At 44.0% G+C, this 20,189-nt stretch overlaps 1 protein-coding gene across 3 annotated transcripts in view; it reads right to left on the bottom strand.

Moving 5' to 3' along the window:
* The window catches only part of FRY (FRY microtubule binding protein), a 385,515-nt gene that overhangs the window by 339,836 nt on the left and 25,490 nt on the right, over positions 1–20,189 (bottom strand). The gene's annotated exons all lie outside the window — the stretch shown is intronic.

The following is a 20,189-nucleotide window of genomic DNA, read 5'->3' as shown; positions in this document are numbered from 1 at the left end:
TGTCCAATGCAATAAGGAACCTAAATATAAATGACATTCCAGCAACCTAAGGACAGATTCTGCCACCTTTACAAATGTGGGGTAGTACCTTAGTAAGCAGTCTCACTTAAATTAAGGGAACTATGCAAGGAATAAGGTTACTATTAAGTAACAGTGCCAGAATCAGGTCCTGTGTGTTTAAACTTGGCAAAAGATGCATCACACTTATAATTGAACTGGGCAGCACAATCTGTGTAGGACCTACCTGAACTGTAGTTCCAGATACAAAGGAGTGAGCAGGCGCCACATGCCTTATACTTACAGGTGAGAGAGTAAATGGACATGGTGCAAAGCCATGACTCCCAGCTGGTGCATATGGGGAGCAAGATAGGGATGAGAGTTTGCTGGGCATGCCAGGTGGGGGAAGGGGAATTCATTATACCTCCCCAAAAATGGTTGTACTAAATTACTTGCCTCCCTTCCTCTGGCATGTAAGGGAAGCCCAGGGAGGCCCAATTTCTTCCTGGTGCTTTGAACTATGCACCATTCCATCTTCAAGGCTGAGCCTAAAAAGGCACAATCAAAACTAAAGCGATTAGGAAAAATATTGGGGTTTTTTCCAGTCTGTTTGAGCATTTGGCAGATGAACCTGTGGCTCAAAATGATGTTGGGTATGGATCCTCTTTCCAGCCATAATTTAGATTTGCAGATCAATGGGACTCTGTTTAACCTAACATAGATGCATTGTGGGGGGGGAGGAGGGAGTCTTAAGTGTTGGCAACTCTTGCAATTTTATCACAAGTCTCACAATTGGTGTGCTTCTTAATGCCCCTACTCCAGGAGGCATATAGTTGGGTGAGAATTTCAACTTCCATTAAAAAAACCCAAACCCCAAAAGTGTTAATGGTGGAGAAAAGCTTGGAAACGTGGCATTGAACCTTTAGGTCACATCTGATACCAGAAGACAAATAAAAAGAAGCCAACATTTATTAATTGTTTTAAGTCTCATGGTTGTTAGCTTCATCTCATGATTTTTGAGGCCTGATTTTTAATGCTTGGGCTTGACAAGATGGGGTCTTGTCCTTGTCCGGGGCCTCTGTATAAATTTCCATGTAGCCTTCTAGATGGGTAAAGGTTTTTGGTGTCACTATGTAAAAGACGCATAGTGAGGAAAAACCATTAAAAATACAAACATGGGATCATAAAAACACAAAAAACTGGCAAGGGGGCTCAGAAACAGATACAGTATTGTACCTGACATTATTTTAACTCAGTTTTTAATAACGACTAGATCAGTGATTCTCAAACTTTTGCACTGGTGACACCTTTCACATAGCAAGCCTCTGAGTGTGACTCCCCTTATGAATTAAAAACACTTTTTTATATATTTAACAGCATTATAAATGCTTGAGGCAAAGCAGGGTTTGGAGTGGAAGCTGACAGCTCGTGACCCCCCACATAATAATCTCACGACCCCTTGAGGGGTCCTGACCCCCAGTTTGAGAACCCCTGGACTAGATTTTGAATTGGAGGAGTACGTATTATTTTTCATTGTTTTACTGTTGCTATTATTTAATTTGCTCTTTGTACTTACAGCATAAAAGGGAGCAACATGGCGGACAATGTTTTTCCTCAAGAATAATACATTTTCTTCATTAATATGAACTATTCTCTTGTTTTTAGTTTATGTGGATTCAAGGTTGCTTTTACTTGATTGGAACTGGCTTATAAACAAGATGATAGCCCTGATATCACTAACAATGTGTTTTTATTTAGTTACTGTTCAATGGATCATTTCTGGCCATACTGTTAATTAACTGGAATTGTTTTTGACCTGAAGGTAAATTTATTCATTTAACAGATTCTCCTACAGGTACTACTATTGTAGCAACTTAAAAAACCCGTGAAACAAAATGAAGGTTATTCGCTTGTAACTGGAGTTCTTTAAGATGGACTCCACACAGTCTCACTCTTGGGATAGTTTGATAAGCAGAAATGTCAAATGAGGAAGGTGGGACATGGAGTACTAAAAAAACAGTGTCTGAAGTGCTGCACTACCAAAGTGTGCATCCGAGCTAGATGCTAAATCAAGAGAGTAATGTTTCCTAAATGTGTGTGTAGAGCTCCGTGTGATAGCTCTGCAGATTTCATTATTGAAGATGTGCTTAAGGCATGTCATAGAAACAGCCTAGTCCTAGTGGAGTGTTCCCTGTCCCTACAGGAAGAGGAATAGAGGCTAGTTTGTAACTCTTTTATACATAGTCTAACTAACACATATGGACAAGCAATGTGACTAAGTAGCCTGACTGTTACTGTTATCTTTGTAAGAGAAAGAGATCTGGGGACTTTCTAGTCCAGGGGTCGGCAACCTCTGGCACGCGGCTCGCCAGGGTAAGCACCCTGGTTGGCCGGGCCACTTTGTTTACCTGCCGCGTTGCCAGGTTCAGCCGATTGCGGCTCCCACTGGCTGTGGTTCGTCGTCCCAGGCCAATGGGGGCGGTGGGTAGCGCCGCGGGACAAGGGACTGTGATGGGGCAAGGCCAGATGGCTATAGTAAAGCAGTAAGGAACAGGTATGTTAGCCCCAGGCTAACCAAATCCCTAGTACCATGGTAACCAAATGGCAGTTGCTTAAGGTTAATCAAGACAGCTGGGGCCAATTAAGATCTTTCTAGAAGGCAATGGAGATAGCTACATTGATTGGGCCACCTGAAGCCAATCAAGGGCTGGCTGGAACTAGTTAAAAGCCTCCCAGTTAGTCAGTGAGATTCGCGTGTGAGGAGCTGGGAGCAAGAGGTGCAAGGAGCTGAGAGTGAGAGAGTGTACTGCTGGAGGATTGAGGAGTACAAGCATTATCAGACACCAGGAGAAAGGTCTTGTGGTGAGGATAAAGAAGGTGTTTGGAGGAGGCCATGGGGAAGTAGCCCAGGGAGCTGTAGCTGTCATGCAGCTGTTACAGGAGGCACTATAGACAGCTGCGATCCACAGGGCCCTGGGCTGGAACCCGGAGTAGAGGGCGGGCCCGGGTTCCCCCCAAACCTCCCAACTCCTGATCAGACACAGGAGGAGTTGACCCACTCTGTGGGTTCCACCAGAGGGGAAGATCACTGAGGTGAGCAAATCCGCCAATAAGCGCAGGACCCACCAAGGTAGAGGAGCAACTTTGTCACAGGACGTACTGGCGGATCTGAAAAAACACCCCCCTGAGCGCAGCAAGTTTAGCGCTGTAAAGCACCAGTGTAGACTGTGCTCCCAGCACTGGTAGCTACACCCCTTGTGGAGGTGGGTTTTTTTAGAGTGCTGGGAGAGCTCTCTCCCAGTGCTCTGCCGCAACTACACAAGCGGCAGCACTTTAAACATTGCCAGTGTAGACTAGCCCTATTCTTCTGGCAGATGCTATTGCTAGGCAGACGGATGGAATTGAAAATAACCATCTTGCACCATTTCTAGGATCCACTTGACCATGGTGATGGTTTTCCAGTAACTGAAATAGTGGGAGAGTTGATTCCCAAAGGGAATGGAGTGTAGAAGGTGACTGATGCAAGACTGGATCGTAGCTCTTGTACCTTGCATCAAACCTGCAGTCTAAGGCCTGATGTACAAGATGATGAGGCAGTCCTCCCACTCTGTTTCTTTTGAGAAGGAGGCAGCTGATGTTGATAAGGAAGCCTCTGTGTAAAGTCTGAGGATATGAAAAAGAAGATGGATACTGCTGTCTGTGATCTCTGAAGACAGGAGCTCAAAACCTTCCTTGTGGAGGCTGATACACACCAAGGGATCTGGCCACCAATCTAGTATCCATTTTCTCAGAGGACGTCATCTTTCCTTGTACTAAATAAACCATCTCTTTCAAAAGGGAGATCACTAGTTTCGGGGGGTAGCACAGAAGACTTGAGCCATGTATGTCTTCTTCTAGTAGCAGTTGACACCACTGCCCTTGCTGCAGATTCCACAGCACCAAAGGCTGCTCTTAGTTACTGGCAACAAACTGCTCCGTGATTAATGCTTTTCCTAGTTTTCTTTGATCTTCACACATGACCTTAAAAACAGCCATCCTTTCTCAAAGATGGAACTGATACCAGGACATCACAGCTTCATAGTTTGAAATCCTGATTCCTAATGTGCATGAGGAGAAAATTTTCTTCCTAAGATATCCACCTTTCTATTTTCCCCGTCTGATAAGACTAAATGAACCTAGCCACCTTTTGCCCATTACACTGCCACAGTCACCACCAGAAAGCTGGGAGCAGGGTATGTATGAAATAACCATAAACCTTTGTATGGTGGCTGATCAGGCTTGACAACTTTTTTAGGCATGGCCAGATTAGTTGCTGGGTTCTACCAAATTGCTTTGGCCAATTGTAAGAGGATAAAGTGACCTAGGAATTAGAAGGGGCTCGCAGGTCAGCAAAAACAGAACCAGAAGCCTCTTGCACAGAAAGTGACAGAATCTTCAGTGAAGAAGCCATTCTGGAGACCAACTCATGAACTCTTATGGCATCTTCAGATGGAAAAGCTGCTGCAGTGATTCCCATATTGTCATCCAGGGATGTCTGGCCTACAGGCTGTACATCAGTGTCCTAAGATTCTACATGTCCCATAGACTCTTCTTTTGGTAGAGCATCTGGGATAACCATTGGTGAGCATTCTCTGTACGCCAATGACGTAGATGGATCCAAGACCAACAGATCCAATTAATGGGATTTCCTCTACGGTCTCAAAAGGGATGACTCTTTGTAAGCACAGATATGTTCAGCTTCCCCATAGTATCTTGGAGAAGGCTAGTAGGGTCATCCAGGCCAAGGGGGAAACTGCCAGTCTCACCAGTAGTCAGAATCAGGTTTTCTGTCGTGGAACCTACCAGTATATGGGTATGGTCTGTGTCTATATGTGGCTATGTACAGCATACATACAGCACTCACTCCGAAATGATTTTCTGTCTGGTGACTAGAACCACGGTGGTAAAATAACCTGACTGTCCTTCTCTGATTTAATATCAGACTGAAGATCCAGCCTCAGATCTGAGCAGTAGATAGCACTGAAACTAAAGCAAGCTCTAAAAAACTGAAAAAGGGAAAGTTAACTTCTTTGGTAAGCTTATAGGAGGGGGAAAGAACAGCCCCAGGGAAATTTGATTAAGCTCAGTGACTTTTTGTCTTTTATCTGTAGAAGAAGCAGGAGCACATGCATCTACTGCTTTTCTTTTATACCTTTTATGAGTCTCATTTGGGGGGATTTATAATCTGAGTAAATTCCAGATCCACAAATAGTTGTGGATCTAAGCAGTGATCTTGTGCTACCACCATTGCTGTCAGCATGGACAGAACCATGGCATCCGAACAGACATTCTGAATGATAATACTTGTATGACCCCCTTTTAAAGATTTACTTTGAGCACATCTCAAGCTTCAGTCTAGAATCCAAGGGTGTTATCAGAACCAACAGAGGAATTCAAGAGAACCATGCTTGAACCTACTGTCGGGCGGGATAGGGGGGCTCATTATGAGCCACCATCTTTTTTGGAATTGGGAGTATCAGATCCAAAGGGGTGGTCTTACCTCTTATTTGTTACAATGTGGCATAATGACATTTTGCTGCAGCATCACCATTTTATGCTGCAATAGTGTAATGTCATGTTTCACGGACCCTCACAAAAGTTCTTTGGAGGGATACAACATGAGGGTCAGTACAGTGGCAGTAAATGTGTGTGCCAGGTACTCTTGCATTGTTAAAAGCATGCTGAATTAAACTGGAGAAGACATTCCATGTTTAGGAACTAATGGTACTGTTATCTTCTTATAAGCTCCAAAGAATTACCTAGAGTTAAAATGGTTTGGATGTGCCACATACAGGGAAAATGAGATGACAGCTTGAGCAGTCACCTCACTGACTGTTCCAACCAAAATGGAATCCTTTAACACACACAACCCCCTTTCCCACCCACAAACAAACTCAGAACATTCCACTTGCCATCCTCTGAATGAATTGTGCACATAAACATTACCATGGAAAAACTGATAGGGAAAAGGGAAGAGTTTCCCAAGACTTGCCTGTACTGTGTCTGGATCATATAACTGTCTAATGGATGCATCCTTTTAGGAATGCCTGCCTGAATGTGTCTTCCCATCATCTACTATAGCTACAGTGGTAGAGGATCATGAGATTAACAGCAAAGGACAAAATTCTTTTAAAGTTCTTACTAAAGCTAATGCCAAGTATGAAAACACCAGAGAAAATTATAGTATGCTGTAGATCAGGAGTAGGCAACCTATGGCACGAGTGCTGAAGGCAGCATGCGAGCTGATTTTCAGTGGCACTCACGCTGCCCTGGTCCTGGCTACCAGTCTGGGGGGCTCTGCATTTTAATTTAATTTTAAATGAAGTTTCTTAAACATTTTAAAAACATTATTTACTTTACATACAACAATAGTTTAGTTATATATTATAGACTTATAGAAAGAGACCTTCTACAAACGTTAAAATGTATTACTGGCACGCGAAACCTTAAATTAGAGTGAATAAATGAAGACTCGGCACACCACTTCTGAAAGGTTGCCGACCCCTGCTGTAGATGGACTTGGCAAGTATGTGGTAATGTAGAGCGAAAAATTTAAATTCATATAGGCTATTGTCGAGGCACTCAATATAATAAGTAAATGTCTATGACATTTTTCTTGACAGTGTCTGGGCAAGTTTAATGATTGTATAAATATGCTGACTCCCTGAAGAAAGAAGAATAAAGCTCCTTTCCATTTCCTCTCTATATATAGGCCACTTTTATGTAAAAGGATTTAAATCCAGGTAGTTTATTTCCTAGAGCATGAAGCCAGGGCCAATGACAGTTTAGTTGTTAAAAGAAGGCTCACCAAAGGAGAGGAATCTTGTATCACACCCAAAACGTGGCAAGATTCTGACTCTGCCTGAATATTCCATAGTTCAGCGTGTTCCACTGTGCATGCCTCGGAGACCCCTCCCAAAGTAAGAAGAGCAGTCGAGTACTGAGCAAAAGTCAGTCTCTCAGGGCTTTGTCTACAATGCTGCGGTGTAGACACTACTTACACAGATAGGAGGGCTTCTCCTGTCAGGATAGGTAATCTACACCCCTGAAAGAAAGCAGCAAGGTTGTTGGAAGAATTCTTCTATCGACCTAGAGTTGTCTGCCAGGGGCTAAGGTGGCTTAACTATGTCACTCAAGGGTGGGGGGTTTTCAAACCCTTGAGTGATGCAGCTGGGTCAACCTAACTTTTAAGTATAGACCAGGCCTCAAATACACACCAAGTCCTTTAGAGCTCTCAAGATTAAAAACCAAGATTTTGAAATGAACCTGTTCTTCAATGTGGAGACCAACACAGAATATACAATTTTGGTGTGATTTATTCCTGTAGCTTGGACTAGGTATAATTTCCTTGTGCTTTCGGAATCAGTTCAAGGTAGAAGTTGTAATCCATTATAGCATAGATCTGTGGCTATATCGGCATCAAAGTAAAAGCACATTCATTCTTCAGGACAATAAAAGATGGGGGGGAAAGCATTCTTAACCACTGCTATTACTACCTGAGAGTCCATGAAAAGTGATGATATAGGGCCTGATCAAATGCTCACTGAAGTAAAAAAAATCCAATTGATTTCAATAGGAATTGGATCAGATTCTCTAAATGCTTTGGGGCAGGAACCATTTCCCTCACATTTGTTTATTAAGAACCTAGCACACGGTGACACTATAAACATGGCACATAAATGATAATATTTAGTTGTCAAAAGACTCCAAATGTGGATGCCACCTTGACAACAGGAGGGGAGGTGCCCTCCTTTAACAGCAAGAACAATTCTTGCTAGGTCTTCAAAAGGTTAACTTTTCCTGTAGTCACTTCTGTGTTTCCTAGGCCTGGTCTACACTACACGTTTAAACCGAATTTAGCAGCGTTAAACCGATTTAACCCTGCACCCGTCCACACAACGAGGCCCTTTATATCGATATAAAGGGCTCTTTAAACCGATTTCTGTACTTCTCCCCGACAAGAGGAGTAGCGCTGAAATCAGTATTGCCATGTCGGATTAGGGTTAGTGTGGCCGCAAATCGACGGTATCGGCCTCCGGGTGGTATCCCACAGTGCACCATTGTGACCGCTCTGGAAAGCAATCTGAACTCTGATGCAGTGGCCAGGTAGACAGGAAAAGCCCCGCAAACCTTTGAATTTCATTTCTTGTTTGCCCAACGTGGAGCTCTGATCAGCATGGGTGGCAATGCAGTCCCAAATCCAAAAAGAGCTCCAGCATGGACCGTACGGGAGATACTGGATCTGATCACTGTATGGGGAGACAAATCTGTTCTATCAGAGCTCTGTTACAAAAGACGAAATGACAAAGCATTTGAAAAAATCTCCAGGCTATGATAGACAGAAGCCACAGCACAGTGCTGTGTGACAAGCATAACAGAAAGCCAAAGAATCAAATGGATGCTCATGGAGGGAGGGAGGGGGTACTGAGGACTCCAGCTATCCCACAGTCCCTGCAGTCTCCGAAAAGTATTTGCATTCTTGGCTGAGCTCCCAATCCAGGGAAAAAGGGCGCGAAATGATTGTTTGCCGTTGCTTTCACAGAGGAAGGATTGAGTGACAACATTTACCCAGAATCACCCACGACACTGTTTTTGCATTGGGATCTCAACCCAGAATTCCAATGGGCGGGGGAGACTGCGGGTACTATGGGATAGCTACGGGATAGCTACCTACAGTGCAACGCTCTGGAAATCGACGCTAGCCTCGGTACATGGACGCACACCGCCGAATTAATGTGCTTAGTGTGGCCGCGTGCACTCGACTTTATACAATCTGTTTTACAAAACCGGTTTATGTAAAATCGGAATAATCCCGTAGTGTAGACATACCCCCAGACTAAGACAGCTATTTTATCATCTGTGTCCTTCTTTCAGGACCTTCTGATTCACTCAGACAGTGGGATAGCAAGGAAACAGCACTATTTGTAGTTAGTGAGGAGTTTACTAGATAGCATGCAAGAGAAGCAACAGAGAATTTTGAATGTTATTCAATACCTATAAAGATCTTGAGAATCCTTTGATTCCCTGCATACTTGCAGAATGGAGGACTTTATCCAGGGAAACAATGACTTTGAAAAGATTTAGGAGTCACAGTGGATAATCAGCTGAACATGAGCTCCCAGTGTGAGCTTCCCAAGTGCATGCATAAACAGGGGAATCTCGAGTAGGAGTAGAGAAGCTATTTTGTCTCTGTTTGGCACAGGTGTGACCATTCTTGGAATACTGTACAGAATACTGGAAATTAGGTGTAAATTCTTAATGGTAAGAGTAATTAACCATTGGAACAATTTACCAAAGGTCGTGGTGGATTCTCCATCACTGACAATTTAAAAATCAAGATTTTTTTTTCCTAAAAGATATGCTCTAGGAATTATTAGGGAAGTTCTATGGCCTGTATTATACAGGAGGTCAGACCAAATGACAACAATGGTCCTTTCTGGCCTTAGACTCATAGAATCAATAAATCTATAAAATATTCTCTTTATACCTGCAATAGGCTGTCAAAAGCTGGGTTAGAACTTCAACAAACTCCAGTTCCAGGTATGTAGCCAGTGATTTTTGCCAACTCAGTGGTTTGACTTTCTTTAAAATTTTATCAGCAAACAGGTAATGCTTAATATTTTTTTAAAAAAAATATTGAAATGATTTTAATAGATTACAATAAATTTAGACCTTTAACATGTTATCATTTAAAATTATAATTTTTAAACAGCTTTGTTTTTAAAAGGTGAGCTGTATTTAAATATAAAATCAGATTGAAATTTAAAAAATCTAATTTTTTATTTTAAAAAATCATCCATTTTTGTCCACCCACTTTGTAAATATTATGAAAAATAACAAATTAAAACAAATGATTAAAACTGACTGGATTCTTAGGCCTGGTCTACACTAGGACTTTAAGTCGAATTTAGCAGCGTTAATTCGAACTAACCGGTCAACCGTCCACACCAGGAAGCCATTTAATTCGAACTAGAGGGCTCTTTAGTTCGAATTTGGTACTCCACTCCGACAGGTGGAGTAGCGCTAAATTCGACATGGCTAGCTCGAATTAGGCTAGGTGTGGATGCTAATCGAACTTAGTAGCTCCAGGAGCTATCCCACACTGCACCACTCTGTTGACGCTCTGGACAGCAGTCCGAGCTTCGATGCTCTCACCAGCCACACAGGAAACGACCCGGGAAAATTTGAATTCCTTTTCCTTTCTGGACAGTTAGAATCTCATTTTGTGGTTGGACATCGGGGCAAGCTCAGCAGCACCGGCAGCAATGCAGAGCTCTCCAGCAGAGGAGTCCGGGCAATCCAAGAATAGAAAGAGGGACACGGCATAAACTGACCGGGAACTCTTCGATCTGATCGGTGTGTGGGGCGAGGAGTCTGTGCTTTCGGAGCTGCGCTCCAAAGCACGGAATGCAAAGACCTACGAGAAGGTCTCCAAAGCCATGATACAGAGAGAGGATACAGCCAGGATGCAACGCAGTTCCGCGTGAAAATCAAGGACCCCAGACAAGGCTACGAAAAAATCAAAGCGGCAAACGGACGCTACGGAGCCTGCCACCAGTGGCCCACCAGTGACCATGGACTCTGATGATGGGACAGTGTCGACGGACAGTTCCTCGACGATGTTCACGGACGGGGAAGATGAGGAAGGGTTTGTGGAGGACGAGGCAGGCGACAGCACTTACAACGCTGGTTTCCCGGACAGCCAGGATCTCTTCATCACCGTCACGGAGATCCCCTACCAACCCTCCCCGGCCATGAACCCGGATCCTGAATCAGGGGAAGGAGCAGTCGGTAAGTGCTTTAACCATGTTAACTTTTATTATTAATGTAACAGGAATCTTAAGTGTGTGAAAAGGAGGTCTCTCTATATATGGGGATAGAACAGAAATCCTCCAGGGAGATCTCCACGAAGCTCTCCTGGGGTTACTCGAAAAGCATCAGCAGGAGGTTCCTGGGGAGAGCTGCCTTATTGGGTGCTCCGTGGTAGCACACTTTTCCGCGCGAGGCTTTCATTAATTACTCATGGAGCACTGCCTCCCCGAGCACGGCTGCATCGGGCCCTGGTTCGTGCTAGCTTTCACGCAGCATGCACGCTCTATCTCCTTCAGTGACCGTCCTCAGGGTGATCTCGCTCGGAGACTCCTGCATCTATTTAGGGTAATTACTGTAATTTTACGCCTGGTCCAAAGTATGTTTAAAAAATCTCCAGACAGACGGCATAGCAGAGACTCAGCACGCAGCTGCGTGACGAGCGTAACGGAAAGCCAAAGAATATCATGGACGCTCATGGAGGGAGGGGGGAATGAGGACGCAAGGTATCCCACAGTTCCTGCTGTCTCCACTAAGCATTTGCATTCTTGGCTGAGCTCCAAATGCTTCTAGGGTCTAACACAGTGTCCGCGGTGGCTCAGGGCATAGCTCGGCAATTTACGCACCCCCCTCACCCCCAGAAGTGAAAGGGGAAACGGTCCTGTGTTGACTCTGTTAGATGTCACCGTATCCGTAATGAATGCTGCAGATACATGCGATGCTGCAGCACTGAACAACGACATCCTCACTCCCCCCCCGCCATGGGTGGCTGACGGTGCAGTACGACTGATATCCATCGTCATCCTCAGCCCATTGGCACATGGGGCAGTGCAAAAGGACTGGTAACCATGCGTACTAGCATCGGTCAGGTCGATCAAGGGCGCCTGGCCCTAATTTTTCCTGGTAGATGGTGCAGTATGGCTGGTAACCGTCCTCATCATAGCAACAGGGGGCTGAGCTTCATCAGCCCCCACCCTTCATGTGGAAAGAAAAGATTCAATTGCCCCTGGACTAGCAGCAGGATGATGGTCTCCTTCATCCACAGTAATTAATGTCCTGCCTGGACTATCATTGCAGCTGGAGGCTTCCTTCCACTCATTTCTCACAAACAAGTCCCTGTGTCTTATTCCTGCACTCTTTATGACTTCATCACACAAGTGGTGGGACAATGGTATGGTAGCCCAGGAAGGCTGCGGGAAGGCCGGAATGAGCAGGTGGGGTTGTTTCAGGATCACCCACTGTGAATAGCATTCAGCTCAAAATTTATGTATTATCAGACACAGAGCAGCTGTGCTCTCTGGTTCTATGATACAGAGGTTCTCTAGTACACTTGCCCATATTCTAGGCAGGACTGATTCTATTTTTAGATACCAAAAAGGAGGGATTGACTCAGGGAGTCATTCCCAATTTTGGCTTTTGCGCCCCTGGCTGATCGGCCGGGGCACTTATGACAGCACCACATGGTGCAGTGCAAAAGGACAGGTAACCATGAGCATCTTATTACCATCTTCTTACCAATTCATGGTATGGTAGACGGTGCAGTATGCCTGGTAACCATCCCTGCTGTCATGCAAAAGCATGCTGCTGTGTAGCGCTGCTGGCCCGCCTCTGTCAGCGGCATCTAGTACACATACGGTGACATACACAAAAGGCAAAACAGGGTCCATGGTTGCCACGCTATGGCGTGTGCAAGGGCAATTCCGGGAAAAGGGGCTCGATAAGATTGTCTGCCGTTGCTTTCCCGGAGGAAGGATTGAATCGCGACATTTACCCAGAATTCATCGCGAAAATGATTTGTGCCCCACCAGGCACAGGGGTCTCAACACAGAATTCACAGAGACAGCCTAGACTCAGTTATTTGTTCGCAAAAATGTATCTTTGCAAGGAATTCACTCGCTGTTTCCCATCTCACAGCTTCCACTGTCTCCAGACCTGCCACAGCATCCACCTCGCAGAGGCTGGCAAAGATTAGGCGGAGAAAGAAAAAGACAAGGGACAAGATAGTCGATGAACGTATGGGCTGCTACCTAGCCAAGGCGGACCAGCAGAGCCAGTGGAGGGAGAGCGTCTCTCAGTACCAGCGATTACACAGCGAACGGGAGGAGAGGTGGCGTGAGGAACACAAGCAGGCGACTCAAACGCTGCTTGGACTAGTGAGGGAGCAAACGGACACGCTCCGGCGCCTTGTGGATGTTCTGCAGGACCGCAGGAGGACAGAGCCCCCCTGCAGTGTATCTTCAACCGCCCTCCCCCGCCACAAAGTCACATACCCCCCTCACCCAAAATAACCAGGAGGAGGGGCGCCCGGGGCCGTCAATACTGTCAGTGCACCCCAGCAGAGTGCTCAAGTACCCAAAAGCTCTCATACCCTACATTTTCAGAAGTCCTTCCCTTCCTGACTCACACAAGTCCCAATCCCAGTCCCATCACCTGACTGTCTACTTAAGTAATAAAAATACTTTGCTGTTAATTAATGTTTCCGATTTTTTTTTCACAGAAGACTGTGTTTGAATGGGGGGCGGGGGAAAGAGGGTTGTTAATTGCATAGGACAGGCACCTTTCCCACAGTACAGACACGGGGGAAGGATCAGCAGCGGGTCACACACACAGTGCAGTCAGTAGGCACCATGGTCGGTATGGGAGGTGGTTTCCAGGTTCTGAGTGGGCGGTGGGGATGTGACTTTGTAGCGGGGGAGGGCGGTTACAGATCTTATACAGCGGTCCTTGTCCTGGACCGCAGAGTCACGCAGCAGAGGAATCTGTATCCGTCCTCCTCCGCCACAAGGTCACATATCCCCCCGCACACAGAATTCGAAAAAGAGGGATGGCAGGCTCCGTTGAAAGAAGCATTCCGGCACTGCAGACCGCTGTAGGAGCAGGAGCCTGTCATTTCTTGAGTTTAGAGGCGGTCTTTACATCAGCGCACACCCTACCCAACACAGTCTGCGTCCCAGTGTCAAGCCTTTAACGAAAAGTCATGAATAAAGAAACCTCTCTTAAGTAACAGTGTGACATGTATTTTATTTTTACACGTGTGTTGGAAGTGGGGGAAACGGGGTATGTAACCGAAGAGGAGAGTCAACAGTAACTGGGTAAAGAAACAGGGGCACGTTCAGCTTCTCTGTAAAAAAACTGACCAGCCACAGGTCACGCTGCTCGCTGCTCGCTGGGATTAGAAGAGTTCCTTGTCGCTGTCCCAGGCACCTGTATAGGGCTTCATGAGCAAGTGCATTAGCGGGCAGGCTGGGTCACCTAGGATGACTATAGGCGTCTGCACATCCCCAACAGTTATTTCGTGGTCCGGGAAGAAACTACCTTCCTGCAGGCGTATGCGCAGCCCACAGTTCCTGAGAACACACGCATGACGAACCTTGCCCGGCCACCCGACATTCATGTTGGTAAAACGTCCCCTATGGTCCCCCAGTGCTTGCAGCACCATTGAAAAGTAGCCCAATTGCTCAGCAGCTGACTGTGGAAGAGGTGGACGATAAAGTGCGAGGAGGAGAAAACGGCAATGATAGCAGCGGGCTCCATGCTTGCAGTGATGTGGCGTCCGCGCTATCACTGACCAGAACAGTGCACGAAGAGATTGCCCACAGGCGCTTTAAGGGAGGGAGGGAGGGATGGCGTGATTGACGGTTCAATGACGACAGTTACCCAAAACCACCCTCGACAGATTTCTCCCCCCAGCAGGCATTGGGGGCTCTACCCAGCATTCCAATGGGCAGCGGGGACTGCGGGAACTGTGGGATAGCTTCCCACAGTGCACCGCTTCCAAAGTCGATGCCAGCCCCGTTAATGTGGACTCAGAAATTCGAATTACTGTATTTAGTGTGGATACACAAATTCGACTTCATAAGGTCGAATCCACAAATTCGACTTAAGTAGATTCGAAATAGTCTTGTAGTGTAGACAAGGCCTTAGGCAGGCAGACAGAATCCAATCTAAAGAAAGAGGGGTCTTAAGACCCAGTGTATTTTCTTGAAATCTCACATTAAAGCCTGCCGTTTTATATTCCAGAACTAACAAGCAGGAAGACCAGACTTGTTGGTCTGACAAGTTTCAGAATGTTATTTGTCTATACTGTTTACAAATCATTTTGAGGAAGTAAAGAAATTTGACCAGTTTGTCCTGTTTCTTTCTGTATAAACTGCTAGGAGAAACACATTAGGCATTTTAGAGCCCATATCTACTGCCATGTAGCAAATTTGTAGATTTAATCATCACTGAGTAAATTCTAGATATAGCCAATGATTTTGTTGAGGTCTTTCTACTTTTTTAAAAAAAAATTAAGACTAAGTATGGTGCCTTTTTGTTTTCGTTGGTGAAACAAAAAGAAAAAATAAATGTAGGTGTGGTGTGACATTCTTTTCATTTGTGCTAAAACTGGTATGTCAAGTCCCTTTCTGTGAACAAAAGCACTGCGCCCTATTGCTCTCTCCTGAGGAAATACTACTGGGAACAGGTCTGTGAGCGGGAACACTTGTGGTTAACCCTTGTGGAATTTTACCTAAGATTATTCTATCACAGGTTAAACTGTGCTCCTCTTTTACCTCCCTCAAAATCTGTAGACTCCCCAGCTCCACATGGATATCAGCAAATCAGCTCTGGGACCTCCTGTCTTGCCCCAGCTTACAGCTGCATCTGGAATAGCCATTTGGGGGATGTCGCAATCCGATATATGGTTATGGCTCTGTATGGCCAATTGTCGGTCCACGGCCATCTTGTCCTGTTAAAAGGACAAGGCAGCCTCCATCTTGGACCAGGTTCTTGTTGCATAGGAGAGGGCAGAGATTCAATCCTGCCCAGCAACACTGGCTGTGTATGCTCTCCTGTGTTCCTGTTTTTCTCCTCTCTCCTGCTGGGTCATCTAAGGGTCGGGCTAGTGCCGTGTGCAGAGACCTGATCCTGCCCAGCAACTTGTGGTGTCGTGTGCAACATTTTGGTGCTGTGTGCATTTTTCCCGCTCTTTTTGGGCCCGGTCATCTGGAGGTCAGGCTAGTTCTGCCCAGCAACTCCAGAGTACTGTATACAGAGACCTAAGTCTGCCCAGATACCCCAGTGTGCCGTGTGCAAATCCTTCCGACGTGGGGTGGCAACAGCTCGAAACCTGAAGGGAGGAGGGACCAGGGAGCCAATCAGATGCTGACACTAGGGAGTGAGACCTTTTCGATAAAACTAGGTTTCCCCCCAGAAAATCTTGTCTTGACCATCGTCTTCTTTGGTGGAGTATCCGCGTGTTAGCTGAAGGGCCTGATCAACCTTTTGGCCAGGGTCTCCTCCCGTTATAGCTAGCTCGTAGTGTGGAGTATCCGCGTGTCAGCTGAAGGGCCCGATCAACCTTTCAGCCAGGGTCTCCTCCCGTTATAGCTAGCTCGTGTCGTGTCGTTTTGGATTTGTTGTCGCTTTGGATTTATCGTTTTTGGATCTATTTCCATCAGCTCGTCATGCTTCTGGTGTCTGTTCTGCTGGTCAGCTGCGCCTGGAGTGCGGTATTTGCTTTTTAATATCTGACAGTTAGCTTATCTAGCCTCTCATTTTTTCCTCTCCCTAACTTGGTACCAAATATCTACTCAGGATATCAGGATTGTATTAGTGAGCTCAGAATTGCACAATTGCTTAGCTAGCTTGTATAATTGTTCTACTTGTTATTGAATTGTTAATTGCAAACTGCTTTATGTGTTTGAATCACTGCTCTGTCTGTGTCCTGTGTGTGTGTGTTTAACTGGGGAGCTGCCTCTACTTAGAGGGTAGCTGACCAAGGTGGTCCAGTCCCCGCGGTCTGAGTGAGTGGAATCTGCCCAGCTGCAGCCGCACCACACTCTGGGTTTACCCTCTGTGTGAAAGCAAGGGTGGCTGAGGCAGTGGCCTGTGGGTCTCTTTTCTGTGTTTGCACCGGGCACCGCCCTGACGAACCTGATTCCTATCTGTGTGATTGGTGTGTCTGACTATCTAGTGTGGTGTGGCGAGCAGTTTACAGTACATTGTTGTTGGTTTAAATTTGTTTGCATTGTTTATCTGAGTCCCAGTTGGAAATTGCCTCCTTCCCCGGCCCAAGTTGTAACCTGTCCCTAAATAAACGCAGCCACTTGGCTTTTCAGTGTTACCCTGGTCCTGCCTGTCTTTTCCTCACGCAATACCAAGCTTGAACGAACCCCCATCTAATTCGGACAGGGGAATTCCACAGTGCAGAGGAAACTCCATGTAGACTGGCTTTGATGCACATCCCAAGAATTCCTGATCCTCTATCCTCCTGATCCCAGGGAGAAACTTCCAGGAGGTCCCAGAAAGAGGGAGATTAACTTCCCTTCCAAGTGGGCAGGGAGAGGATCCTGCTGGCACAAACCAAGGTGGGTATAAGGCAAACATATGAGCCCCAGTCCTCTCTGCTCAGTTGCATTTAGATAGATGTTCAAGACAAGTGTATTCAAATTGCAAGAGCTCCTGGTAAAAACTAACTCCCTCATAGACTGGGTATTTTACATGTATCGAGCTTTTTTAATGATAAAATAAATGAACATAAGGAATATATACTTTTATCTGTGTTAAATATTCAATTACATATATAACTTCATCAATTTCACTGAAAATCTAATCCAAATCTTCTTTTCACCTTTTTTTTTACCGCTATGTTTTTAGAAATGCTCAAACTAGGTCAATATACAGCCTAGAATAGCAAACCTGTATTTAGAAAAACTAAACAATATCTTTGGATATAAACAGAGAGAAGAAGTTTTTCCTCTTCTTCCTACTCTTTGAGGGAACGTGTTCAGTAAAGATTGCCTAAGTTTAAAAATGGAAAATGTTATTTGTCCAAACAACAATTTTATTTGTTTCAACCCAAACAAAATAGCACTAAGCACTGCAATTTAAAATTTCCTGGCAATTCCCTTGCTTATATATATATTAAACTTAATACATTTAAGCGCTACACCTTATTTCCTAGCAGGAATAATTATTAATAATAAATAGTTTTATCTACATTAGAACAATATTAATTTTAAAAGTGAGGACTCTTGATATGCTTTTACCATCTTCCCTGTTTTTATAAGAGTTCAACTATTTGGTTACTATTTCATCCATCATCAAAAGGAAATAATTAACAAAGTAGCACAAGCTTCATACTAAACCTAAGCCTAAAGTCAACCTGACTGGTGTCAAAGAGAATGAAGCACTCCAGAAATCACTGAGTTACCTTGTCTTTCTTAATGATTTTTTTCCAGCAGAGGTACATTTAAGCCCCAAGAATCTGTGCTATAATAGGTGTTTAACATATTTATCAATAATCTGAAAAGAGGATGATTACCTGGCAAAATTTGCAGATAATAAAAAATTATTTAAGTTTGTCAAGACTAGAGAAGACTGTGAGGAATTCCAGAGGGACCTAATGACGATAGGAAAATGGGTAGCAAAATGGCAGGTGAAATTCAGTGTTGACAGACATGTATAATGAGAATATCCACAGCTACATCAGATCAGATAACAATATTAAAGGGATATAAGACCTCATGATTCAGGCCTTAAAACTAACTACTAACTGCCTGGGGTTATGAATTAAGCTCTCTCAATGGCAGGTTATCATGCAATCATTGAAACCAAAGGGACAGTATCAAATTAAGTTTCAGACATGGACAACTCACAACACAGCTTTACCTGAGAAAGCACTACATCTCCCTTAGTGTTACCATATTTCCTTGCAAGAACCCATCCTCCTGGGACTCAAATCAGAAAAACAGCAAGAAACCAAGTCTAAAATTGCTATATAACCCACCTAAATTAACTGATGAGAGCTTTTTTAAAAAAGGTGCCCAAGTGCACATAAAAAGTTGGCAAAATTAGTTCCCCCCTCACTCACACTATCAATAGCACTGGTTAAAGAACCTCCTCTTTAAAAGTAGATGAAAATACAAATTGATCCTTCCCTGTGCATGAGGGCATCAACCTCAAGTATAACACACAACAGAACACATGTTCAAGATGAGTGTAAAGAAAAATAAAACCCATATTTCTCCTTTCATTACTTTCTTTAGCTTTGCTATGTAGCTTTCCAGAATGTTACGCAGCTACCTCAAATAAGTCACTGGTACCAAATCAGTTGCAGCAGAACCAAAAGTACAGGCCCAAACTGAATTGAAGAATAATTTCTTCCAGTTAATTCACTTATAACTTTTTTTTTTACCTCTGACTCCATTCAACTTATATCCCTCCCTCCAGTGAGCTTTCTTCTACCCTAGTCTATTGTTTTAAATTCATGTGTACACCTCTGCCCAGTCAATCATTAATTTTCTTTGATGCAGGCTTTATCAACAACTCTCTAATCAAAACACAAATTAGTTGATGAAACAACCACTCCCCTCTCACTCTTTCAGGGAAATGTGTTTCTTCTGGAAGTGTATGTTTATTGTATTTTCCAGTTAAATCACAAATATTCTTTGTTTAGCAAGCTCAAGAAATGGCCTTAGTTTGGCCTTTAGTTTCCCTCTGAAAATTTAAAAAAAAAGTAAAACCAATAAACTCTCCATAATTAAGTTTCAATGGAAATCCTGAAAATACTGTGCTTCTTAATGATAATTTTAGTAAATAAAGTGCAAGTTTTACAATGGAACTGCCTTTACTAATTTGCTGAATGAAGTTACTGTTTGCACAGAATTGCTTGGCAATACATGGTATGTAAAAACTACAAATAAATATTGAATTATTTTTGTATTAACTGAATGGATAATAGTGGAGTTCTTTAAAAACATCAAAGATCTAGTAGAAGAGGAGGATGAGGAGAAGTAGTATGCATCCAGTTCACCTGCAAGGTGCTTCAAACTCTGGCCTTAACTCTGCAGAGCATTTCAGTCTCTATTTAACATTAATTGTGTGCCACTTCAATTAATGCAATTAAAATTGAGCATGTGCTTAAGTGGTTTACTGGATTGCTGACAGAGTATTTAGCACCTAGCAGAACAGAGCAATACCTACAGCTTCTTCATATTGAATAAATTACAGGGTAGAATTTTATAAAATTCAGCAAAGGAGGTAATTAAGATCATGTGAATAGGAGCAGATATAGAACTGAAACATTTTTATCTTTATTCTCACTTTGATTGTGAGGAATAATGCATGCATGTGCATATACACAAAAAAACCCTCTCCAAACATGGACACATTCCCCTGTCTTTTCTGATTTGGTGTCTAAAGTGTACCAATAAAAACTATTTAAAGTTAATTTTATTTAACTTCATGACTAAAAATAAACTTAAAACACAACAGTAAATCATGCAAAAATATCTTCACAAGGCCACAGCATGCCACATGTTCCTTTTAAGAACAGACACCTAAAGTCCTACTTAGCCCTG

The sequence above is a fragment of the Mauremys reevesii genome, linkage group 1 (genome assembly GCF_016161935.1).
Source record: "Mauremys reevesii isolate NIE-2019 linkage group 1, ASM1616193v1, whole genome shotgun sequence".
In the NCBI taxonomy this organism is placed as follows: Eukaryota; Metazoa; Chordata; order Testudines; family Geoemydidae; genus Mauremys; species Mauremys reevesii.
The sequence above is the reverse complement of the archived record's forward strand: the minus strand, read 5'-3'. Positions and strand labels throughout refer to the sequence as shown.